The sequence below is a fragment of the Rhipicephalus microplus genome, chromosome 3, assembly GCF_043290135.1.
Source record: "Rhipicephalus microplus isolate Deutch F79 chromosome 3, USDA_Rmic, whole genome shotgun sequence".
NCBI lineage: Eukaryota > Metazoa > Arthropoda > Arachnida > Ixodida > Ixodidae > Rhipicephalus > Rhipicephalus microplus.
In genome coordinates, this window is record NC_134702.1 from 215,352,400 (window position 1) to 215,364,476 (window position 12,077).

Here is a 12,077-nt window from a genome sequence, read left to right on the forward strand (position 1 = left end):
CTTCCTCCGTCATTCGCAGTGACCCATCGGTTGGACCTAGTGCACGTGAAGAAGCGGAAAGTGCATTGCGGCTGGCTTCCCTTGTCAGAAAGTAGCTGTCGTCGTTTCGTTTGTATCTCGACGCCAAAAATGCACAGAGTGTAGGGCACAAACCACCACTCGTATGCTGTCGGAGTTGTGGTTTGTTCGCAAAACCTGCAATGCACAGAGTAGTGTGCATAGCACTCGAGCGTTGGAAGTTTCTGTGGCAATACGCAACGAAAGTTACATTGCTGCAGCCTCAAACGGTCAAAATTTGAAATACAACTTTCATAGTCCGAACACGAAGCGAAGCTCCAAATTTGCGTTAAGGAGTGTCTCAACTGTCGGTAATTGTTGTTCAAGCGATGTTAGAACCCAAATTCCATTTTTGATTCTTCAAGTACAAAGTTTGAATTTTGTGCAAAGCGCATGCTAATATCACTCTATTAGCGGAACATTTATCTTCGTGTGGTATTCAACCAATGACTTCATCACTTTCACTTGTCTTGCGAGTCTGAAAAAGCTGCATTAGTAAGCATGTCTAAGGCATTTTTCAGTCTTCGTTTATCTGATCATTATGTAATGAATTGTAGAGAAGCTGGGCTGCTTTCTGCAATACAACTAACATTATCTCTTTTCCTTTCACAGTTCTCTTTTTTGTTGCCTAACCATGCTGATTGAGTTTGAACGGAGGCATTTAATTATTAAATTTAACTATCCATTTCTAAGCTGTTCCTTTTATAGTTTTCTAGCTGAGTGTGGTGTAGTCGCAAATGTCTGTAGGCGCCGTGGGCGAGTCGTTGAATAATTCAATCATAACTCGAACAATGCTGCCAACTGTCAGGCGCAGCAGCGCTCACTGATTGCACACTAGGAATAAACGTGCGGGTGCAGACATGAAGAAATAAGGTGTTTGCTTAAGAATAAATGAAAACTGAAAGCCATGAGTGACGCTTTCAGTTGGCGATGAAAACATTGGACGATTTCGTTCGACGTAGTTTCGATCTGGCTGACAAAAAGCAGCCCTGATAAATTTTTCTCAATGCCAAGTTTAATTGGCGACTTTGTTCAGTCGTATTGTTGGAAGGGACACTGTAGCGAATAATCAACAGTGACGAGTTGTTGAGCTGTCGACACCGATTGATTGATTGATATGTAGGTTTGAACGCCCAAAAACCACCATACGATTATGCGACAGCGTAGTGGGGAGCTCTGAAAATTTAGATCACCTGGGACTCTTTCCCGAATCGCAGACCTAAATCTGAGCACGCGGGTCTGCAGCATTTTCGCCTCCATCAGAGCTGTCGACTCCACAGCTATGTTTTGAAGAAGCATCACTTCAGGCCATGCTGTGAACCTGTCAATGCAGGTTAGAAGGTAGCAATTGTTCCCGCAAAGAGTAAATGGAATCGCCGAAGTAGACGATAGAGGTGGCTGAAACGAGCGTGAAATGAAGAAAACATGACAAGAGGAGTGACAGTGTGCCGATGCACGTTAGGCTGTGGGCGCCTGAGGCACGCATGTGACCAACTATGAACGTATACGCTATGCGTCGCCATACATAACTGTGTGGCACAAATGCCCGGGTGACCCAAAAAATACCGGGCATCAAAAACTGCTCGGCAGAATGAGAGAAGTACGTAGGAAAGTGGGCGTCCTGTCGATATATCACAAATGAGGGACACATTACAGATAGGCACCAAGATATTAACCAAGGCGAGAAATGTGCCAAGCTCTTGCAGCACCTGCATTTCTACGTAATTCTTCGGCGGTAGCCATCACTGTGAAGTAGATACTTGTTCGACCGTGTTTTGTTGCATTGTAATCATGAAATTCATTGTGTAAATGACGCCTTTACTACTGTTAGCATCCTCTACCCCGCTTTTGTTAAATATCTGGGTTTCGCAGATATGGCTGTGAAAAAGTAAAATGAGAAAGAAGACGCAACACACGACTCACGCAGTGTTAAAAATGTAAAGAAGAAGCTTGATTTAATGAGGAAAAACTATGTTAGAATATTATTCGCACAACCGCTCAACACCGCACATTGCACAACGCACAACCACTCCAGTCCCTCACAATTCGCAGACTCTTTTTCGCTCGCTGTTTTCGCTCTGTCTCTGGCTCTTCCTGCGCTTTTTCGCGCTGTTCTCTCGACCACACGTCGTAGCACACATACGCGCACGCTGACACAAACACGCACACACAACACAGACACGTGCACTAATGGTCCTACGAAGTGAGGCGGTGAGGTCATTCGCTTTGCTATTCGGGGAAGCAGTGTCGAACGTCCTGCAGGCCACGAACGCACAACGTGTCATATTCCTGCCTCTTGTATCCGAACCCACAAAGTGCAATGAAGCGGGGCTGCCGCCGTTGTCCTGACCTGGCACCCGCAGCACTGGGAGGCTCGCCGATCGCAGCTGCCCATAAACAAAGAGGAAGTTTGCTTCAAGTTGCCAACAGACACTCGCACGACACGACCCACGCAGAAAAAAAGGGAATAAAACAAAACTCAGAAGATGTGAAGCAGTCGCGTACACTTCGTCATCCTGACAGTCATTAACGTCCTCGTTAATAGAAAAAAATTATCATGAACGAACGCACACGTCACTAAACAAACAGAATGGTTTTCTTCATCAAAGAACACAAGAAAAAGAGAAGAAAAACAAAAAGCCACTGTTTCAGCTCGCACAGTTCACTGGGTAAGTCTCGGCACGCACTGAAGTTCTCAAGAGGATGCCAACGCAACCATGGCGCACTCGCATTCGAATGAGTCTTAACACAGTTACGGGCTGGGTTTCTCGGTGCCAATTCCCGACTTTTGCCATTCCTTCGCGATTTTGCGCATAGCTTCTCGTTCCGCTGCATTCATGTGGTAGGGCCGAACAGCGACGGAGACACTGCCAGGCATCTCCTGTATGTCCGTCGCAAATAGGGGTGTTCATTAAAGTTTGAAAGCAGTCTCTAACGTCCTGCAGGCCACGATTGCGCAGAGTGTCATGCTCCCCCCTCTTGCATCCGAACGGGCAAAGTGCAATAAACTGGGGCTGTCGCCTTTGTCCCGACCCGGCGCTTGCGGCACTGGGAGGCTCGCCGATCGCAGCTGCCCATAAACAAGGAGCAAGGTCCCTTCAAGCGGCCAACGGCCAGTCGCACGACACAACACACGCACAAAAACAGAAATAAAACAAAACTCAAAAGATTTAAAGCAGTCGCGTACACTACGTTTTTACGGGAAGCGGCATATAGTAGTTGCCTTTACCTGAGGTATGTGTCACGTAGCCTAAGCACCGAAGTAGAGGGGTTTGCAGACATTGAAACCTATCGCAATGGACTCACATCCCCACCTATATAGAGATGGAGGGCCTAAATAAGCCACAGATCACTGCCTCTTCACTGATCGAATGGTAAACGTACAGGTCATCCACAAAGAAGTGGTATGAGGGAAGCCAAAAGGGTACTCTTGAAAGCCTAGAATGTATAATCCAAGTCGCTACCAGAGAGGCAACGTTTAATTGCGCACATTTCTCAGACTTGTGTGAATATGAAGTGGAGTTGGAGTAACTCTTAGCATTCTGTAGACGTGCCGAACGAGGTTACGGGCGTGTGAAACCATGTATGGCTTGACGGAGGTGAGACGTCTTTAAAAGAAGATTTAGCGTCAAATCAATCCACTGAAGTCGCGACGATGAAAGTCATCATGTGAGTCGCTCGATCAACACTTGCCTCTTTTGCAAGCATGGAATATCGTCAGCGGCCTACAAAAATTGCCACAGCAGCATCGGCAGTGCAAAGGCCTCGCTCCCCACCAAATCCTACAAAAAATTGATGTAGCAGAATACTTCTGAGTGAGGGTTGCCAACAAGGTATCTGAGATCACCGTTTATAACATAAAAAACGCGAGATGTCCAGACACTCTCGAATGAACATTATGTTCTCTATAGAAGAGCTTCAGGCCGCTCTAACCACATGCAAGAGTTTGTCGCCTCTTGAACCTGATGAAGTTACTTACATGGCACTTTCTAACCTCGGAAAAGCATCTCGGCATGCCCTCTTAGTTGTATACAATAACCCGTGGACCAATAGTTCGCTTCGTCCTTTCTGGAAGTGTAGACATCTTTGTCCTCTGCTAAAACTACGTGAATATCACCTGGACTTGACCTCCTATTGCTCCATCGCGCTTGCCAGCTGTTTTGGAAAGGTAATAAAGAAAATTGGTGTTGACGCGCCTAGATTGGTGTATGACAGTATATACACCAATGCTTTCACTGGCTTTCGTCGTGGACGGTCTTTTATAGACAATGCTATTTACCTTGTCACGTCTGTACAAGAGCAGGAAGACCCGAAGAGATTATCAGCGGCAATGATCTTAGACGTTAAGTGTGCACATGACGATGTATTGCATGAAGGCAGCTCGGACGCCTTGGCCAACATTGCATTGGCGATGCACGTTTATCAATGGATCTACAGCAATTTAAGGACACAAACTTTTTAGTTCACACACAAGATACAACAACGCGCCATTGTACTTATCGCGATGTACCTTAAAGTAGAGTCCTGCGCCCCATACTCTAAAAACTTGCGCTCATCGGCCTCGTAGATGTGCGGCAGCGATTCCTGCGTCTGTCGATATATGCAGACGACGTCTGCATCTGGGTATCAAGCGTCACACGTCTACACATACGAGGCAGGCTTCGGAGAATTGCTACACTGGGGCACATCATGGGTTCTATTGATACGAACGATGATTCAACTGTATACTCTGCTGGGCAAGGCCCGAATAACAAAAGTACGCGTCTTTCAGTCAATACAAGGTCAAGAGTTTAGAATTTATCTCGAGCTTCTGAGATGCTTATCCTCAACAGTGACTGACGCGATCGCTCGTGAACACCTTATCGCGACCTACATTCGTGGTGATGCTTTAGGAACGCACAACAGACATGTCACCCGAATTTCAGCACACCACCTCGCCTCCCTTCCAACTTCCAGGCCACAGTACACGTTCTGCACTATTACTGCTCCGCATCGTATGGTGATTCACGCTAGCTTCACGCACGCAGCAGGACTTTCACTAACATTGTGACCTCTTCATTCACTAAAAGCCCAAAAAAGCATTTCTGGACTGCAAACGAAAAAATGGTCGTTACATTTGCTCCTAAAACAGACAACACTGGCTGTATTCACGTTTACACGGATGGGTCGGTTACTTCTGCAAGCTCTGCAAATGCAGTGGCCATTCCTTTGAAATCCGTCACGATAAAGCTAACTACAACGCATCTTACATCATCAACGCCTGCAGAACTCATTGCCATCTTGGCATCTCTAGAGTTCGTAGTAAAAAAACTGCCACTGAGATGCTGAATCTTCTTCGACTCCAAAGCGCCCTTCCATGGCATCACATCGCAATATTGTCATTCACCGAATGAACAGTCATCACTGGGCTATAGAGAAGCAGCACGAAATAGTGTGTCAATGCACTCCGGCGACTGCGTGATCGACGGAAGCGACCATGCAGGTGATGCAGCCCGATTTGCTCATAACGCTGCCCCATGTGCACATTTACAATTATAAAGAACGGATGCCACTACAAGCCTTCAACAACGTGCACGATAGCTGACGCTCGCTCAGTGGAATTCCACGACATTTACCAACACCCGTCTTTATAACTTCAACCCACACATACAGCTCCACCTTCCGTCGTAAATAACCACAGCTAAAGTGGCGCTCTTGTGTCTTCTGTGACATGGGCGGCCTTTGCGAATGTTTATACATTTTAAATTGCAATGCCCAACATCACCACATGTGACAACTGTCGCTGCACGCAGACAATTTTTCATTTTCTGTGCGAGTGTCCTCCCTTAGGCCTGCCAAGAAAAGAACTTACGAAAGATTTAGATAGACTTTTCACTCGCAATTTTTCGAAAGAAGAGGTCTTAGGACAATGGCCGAGGCCGTCCTCGGCACGCAAGGCATTGAGAGCCTTGGTGCACTTTATTCAGGAAAGTGCTCTCAGAGACAGACTGTAAGCAGTGTCGTCGATTGTACTCTTGTTCTTCTTTTTCCCATTTTTTTCTTTTAACATCTGTTTTCTGTCATCCTTTATTCCCGTTACACCTTTTTCTGGCACAAAGTAGCCAGCCGGTCTGAAAACTGGCTAACCTCTCTGCCCCTCTTTTTTTCCTCTCCTCCTCCTGCGTCACATGAATAGCAGCACGAGAAAATGCGTCGTGATGGGGCGAAACGCACTCATGTATTTCGAGGTGAAGGTGAACTGTCTGATTTCGAGGAGTAAGTATAAAATGCTGGTAGACGTTAAAGCAGAATGCCAGTGTGTAAAAGGTAAAAGGCGAAAAACTATAGCCGTCAAACCAGCAGGCCTACTCCAGCCAATTGACTCACTGGATGCCCCGTTCCGAGAAATCGGGATAGACCTACTAAGACCATTCGCGTCCTCACCCACAGGAAAGTAATAAATAGTTGGCGTCAATGACTATCTGGCCCGTTACGCTGAGACTGACTCTCTGTGCAGTGCGACAGATCTCAATGTTGCGAAGTTCTTCGTCAACAACATAGTTGTCAGGCATGGTGCGTCGATTTTTGTTATTACAGGTCGTGGGACAGCCTTCACAGCAGACCTAATATAGTGTCTGATGCAAATGAACTGCACCAATTATAGAAAACCATGGCGTATTATCCTTAACAGAACAACTCCAAAGAGCTCTCACTGACATGTTTTTGATGTATGTCGATTTCAATCAAATTCAAGGATGAAATATTACCTTACATCACATTAACGTGTAATACAGCCTTCCAAGAAACAGCGAGAGTGGCGCCAATGGACCTTGTATTCAGCCCAGCACAAACCACCTCACTGGATGCCACGTTACCACCAAATGAAGACAGCTGCGATCAACCTGACTTAATCAATTCCAGCTTATACAGTTAGCACTGTAGCAACTCGCAATAGCAGCCCGGTTACAAAGTATATATATGGAGCCCTGTGCGCCACCGTTGACTCTCTGAAAAGCTTATTTGCCGATACTTCGGCCCTTACAAGGTACTGCATCGTATAGGCGGTGTCACCTACGAAGTTAAACCCACCATGCATGAGAGCCTAAGACGCCGCATTGTCACCGAGCTGGTGCACGTCGTCCGCATGAAGCCGTACTATGAAAGATAATCGGAAGATGAAGGCCGTCATGCCAGCATCCATTCAGTGTCTGGCGCCTCGTAATGATGTGTACAAGAAGGGGGGGGGGGGGGCAATGCCGCGATATAAATGGCGCACTTTGAATTAGAGGGTCATTCACCGTGCCGCGCAGAGGCCATCGTAGCTCGAGCACCTGGCCAGACCCCGCTCGCACGTGCATGCACTGGCGCCTTCTGGTGAAGAAGACGAAGTGTTGTTCTCTGATGTTGTCTGTTAATGGTGTTGTTTGTTACGTTGTTGTTACTCACAGTTACTTTGGCTTGTGGGCACAGGTTCACCGTAATACAAAAGTGTGTAATAAGCCTGTGTGCTTTGGTATCGTTACAATATATATTGCATCATTCGAGCCATAATTCTTGAGGAATTGCACTCCTACGATTCGTCACTTTTCAACAATGCTCCCGCTCAACACCTCTCTGCCACCGATCTACGTGGCAATATTCAAAAATATTCAGATCTACGTGGCAATATTCAGATTGAAATGTCAGCATTTCAGAGATGCCACCATGCCAATGCTCCACCCTGCCTTGAACCGGCTTCGTATGCGCACATCACTGCAATGCAGCCCTCACCGTCTCCAGTTACACCATCTGTGTCTGCTCATGATCATCTCGCACCTCTAGTTGCCTACCCTATAATTAGTTGCCTACCTTATAATTACAAAAACCCACCCTATAATTACGCCTAATGTTCCACGTGGCCGAATTGCTATTACTGCGGAATTCCACGCCAGATTTCCCAGGTTTGCCGATGCCCCCAGCAATACGAATGACGCGAGTTTATTTACAGATGAAGAAGACGGTGGTTATTCAGTGATGAGGAAGATGAAGTCCAATAAATACGCACACTGTACATATCCGGGACGCAACGGTGACGGCATAAATCAGCTGAGAGTGTTCATATAATTGCCATTGAAATAAAAATGAAGCTCGAGCGAATGCAGCATAGAAACCGAAACCCGGAAGAGCGCTACTGGCATTCTTCCTGACACCAGAGGAATGAATGAGCGGAATAGGAATAAACAACGGACTTCGCTGTGTGAATGTGTGGACCGCGCTTGCAGATACAGTGCGCATGATGCACCTATGTTGATGAACTAGCAGTCTGCATTATTGTAATAAACAGTGACGTCATTCTAGTTGTATGCTTGTTGCGTTTATTGGGACTGCAGTTTTTGTTTCATAGTTGAATCCTGTTGATTTTCATTAGGTAACTGCTGCTGCCAAAGGCCACATTTTCGAACTCTTCAACGTGTCAATGTTTTTTTTGCATTATTAACTCAGTACCCGTAGTTGTCATAACCGCCGAACTAACTAATAGTAAATTATTTCGTTTTAGAAACCAACATTACTATGGTGGTGATTGGTGGACCAGATGAAAACTTCCAATAACATAGATTTTTATGATCTAGACAGTTGATATTCATTGCTATTTTCTTGCATGAGCCGTACCAATCACAGCTCAAAGCTGCTGGCGGCGTATTATCCAAACATAAATACTCAATACAGTGAATGTGAAGGCGACCGCTGCTATGCCTCAATTCGTGAATGATCAGCTGCTTTATGCGAAGTGTGTTTGCTTGGTCCAGCTTGATTAATTTCATTTCTTATCATGAATTCCGCGCTACTGTTATGAACAACATAATATGGCCCTAAATTCTTGTTTTAATTATTGTCTTTGGCTTTCCTAAGTTGAACCTACGAAAGCAGTCCTTCAGAAAGAGCATCACGTTTTGTTGCAATCGAAGCTGAAACCAAGCATGAAAAAAAAGAAGAAACAATGTAGGCTGTACCAAATGCATGAAAACTATAATTGATGTCAAGTATCAAGTAGTTCATGACCCGTCAACCCCCCCCCCCAAAAAAATACAGAAAAGATTTTCATCTAGTAATCAGAACAATTCGTGTTTTTTGTGTCAGTTACAATGAAAAAAAATCAGACCCCCACCCCCCACCCCCACCACGCCGATAAATAAGAGATAACGTGAGATTCACAATATTTGTCTCGTCTCCGAGCTCTCGAAGCACTAGAGAAGCGGACCTTGATGGCAGGAATTCCTACGTTTGTAATCAAATATTGCTTTATTGTAAATAAAGAATATGTGTTTTGGTACTGTTCCATATAAGCACCTAAATGCTTCATACTTTTAGACGAAGTGTCTCTCTGACAGAACGTCGAGTCCCTCAGTTTTTCTATTTCATGTAGATATCATTGTTTTCACCAGTAAAGTGCAGGTTCCTGCTGGCGTGCGATGGAGATGGAGTCGCACACGCGTCCGCCAGACCCCACGAATCCCGCGGAAGCCGTCTCCAGGAAGCGCAACGGCACTGAGAGCGACACTGACAGTGACGATATCATGAACATGACCATAGCAGCAGTGAAGAGTCGAGTCCAGTGACGACACCTTCGAGCTGGTGAGGAGCCGAAAGGCGAAGATGCGGTTTCTGAGCACGCCATTCGATTCGAGTGTGTCCACCATAAGACCTTCACGTAGTATCGAGGCATTCACCATCCTGTTCATGCCAGTTCTCGCCACGGATAATATGAGGCGCCTCAACAGGCAAACCGTGTCTGCACAACTGGAGGAACTGGTGCCAAACGAAATAAAAGACGTCAGAGTGAACACGTGCAAGAATGTTCTAGCCATTGACGTTAACCTAGTGGTTTCGCTTGACATAATGCGCAAAGTTACACAGCTCAAAGGCGTGGCAGTCCGCTCTCACATACCGCTCGGCAAAGAAGTCATCGCTGGAGTAATTTATGATGTTGACGAGACCATTGTCAACACAAACTTGCCAATCCTGATCAAGCCCGCTAAAGAAGGCGCAATCATAGCAAGTGTTTTTCACCTCGCCACGTCACGTTGCGTGAATATCATATTCAATGGTGAAACTCTCCTGTCACACGTGAAGGTGGGGCACTTTCGGCACGCTGTTCGTCCTTTCGTATTGAGGCCACTCCAGTGCAGAAAATGTACGAAGTTGGGTCACGTGAGCAGCGTGTGCAAAAACACCACAGTTTGTGCCAGGTGCACTTAACCTCACGCCACTAGTACATCTCGATCCAATACTTGGAAATGTTCAAATTGTGACGGGCCTCACGATGCATCTTCAAAGGATTGTCCGATTATTCGAAGGGAAATGGCAGTGCTGAAGAAACTAGTTCGGAATCACTCGTCTCACCGGGAGGCAGCCGCATCTATTAGACGATGACGATCGCGTCATCGACGGCGCTGTAAGACATTCAAGACACCGCTGTCTTGTGAACCGCGCTCAAAGTCGCCTCCACCTCTGTCTCCCAGAACAAGCGCACTTGGGTCGAAGGATAAAGAAGCCGCCAACAGCGACACAGCTGTCGCCTGGCCGGAACTCCCTCGACTACTCTCCACTCGAGAGGGGCATCAGACTTCAGCAGTGAAGCACTCCTCGTCCGAATTCTCTAAACCAACAGAGGAGGATAAATAAAAAGTCACCATTGTCAGCTCCCTCCTGAGTACCATTCGTGTGTTCGTTGAAAGGGTGCGAACACCAGTAGCACGAAGTGCATTGCAGCTTCTGGATACCATCAGCCCGGTTCTAGCAAGCCTTCAGAAGTCGATTGTTTAAGAAGATCAGCAGCAAAATGATGGCTTATCAACGGAAACAGCCATCTTTTGCAGATGATATTCGAAACGCCTTCATATTTCAATAGAATGTGAGAGGCCTGAGGTCCCGGATTCCGGACTTCCGGCAGTTTGAGTTTAAAAACCGCTTCCCGATAATGGTAATCCATGAGCCGAATTAATCGACTATAAGAATATCAGGATACGAGTCTTTTGCCTTAACGACGAATGGAAGTAGAAGAAAAGTTGTTGTTTACATTCACAAGGACCTTACTTAATTCGCCCATGCTGTAACGCCACATGACAACAACAAGTACGTGTGCATTACTCTGAAAAAGAAGCGGTTGTCTTTTACACGTATAGGCGTATATATATCCCCCGGAAGTTTATTTGATTCTAAGAAACTAACAGACATTATGGTAGCTATTCCGGGTCCTTGCATTATAACAGGTAATTTCAACGCACATCATCCGATATGGGGAAGCTCGAACACAAACTCGAAGGGGCGCTCACTGATATCGTTTATGTTAGACCACAACCTGCGCCTTCTGAGTGATGGTAGCCCGACATACCTGCGAGGAACGACGTACAGCAGCTGTCTCGGCCTGACACTGGTGTCGTTTGGCCTAAGTTCAAAAGTGCGGTGGTTTACAGACATCGAAACCCATAGTAGCGACCACATTCCGACTTATGCCATCACTGATGGCCAAGAGACTGCGTCCTCACCGGTCAATCGGTATATAGACTGGAGATTTTATGAAGACCAAAGTGCAGGACACATGCAGAAATCACTTCTCGTGTGGCTTAGAAGAAGTAATTGCAGATGCAATAAAAACTTGTACGCGCCGCTTCACACACTCACAGAAGCGCACGGAGCTTGACATTGAATTAGAAAGGCTTCGGGCGTTAAGTAGATGTGCTGAGAGAAGATACAGGCGTACCAAGTCGATTCTTGATCTCAGAGTAGCAAAGCGTATGCAAAAAAATACAGCGCCGAACAGACCAGCTGCAGAATCAAAAATGGAAAAGCTTTTGTGAGTCATTAAACCCACGCAAGCCATTGTCTGATGTATGGAGAACTCTACAGGATCTTCGCTCAGGCGCCATGCAATGTCATACCTTCAAGGCTTTCGCACCTTGCCTCAACCACCGCGAAATTGACGTTGCAGAGGATTTTTGCGTGAACATCACCGGCGGGACAGTCCTATTCTTCGATGTGCTTTTAAGCGATATTCCCGGTTC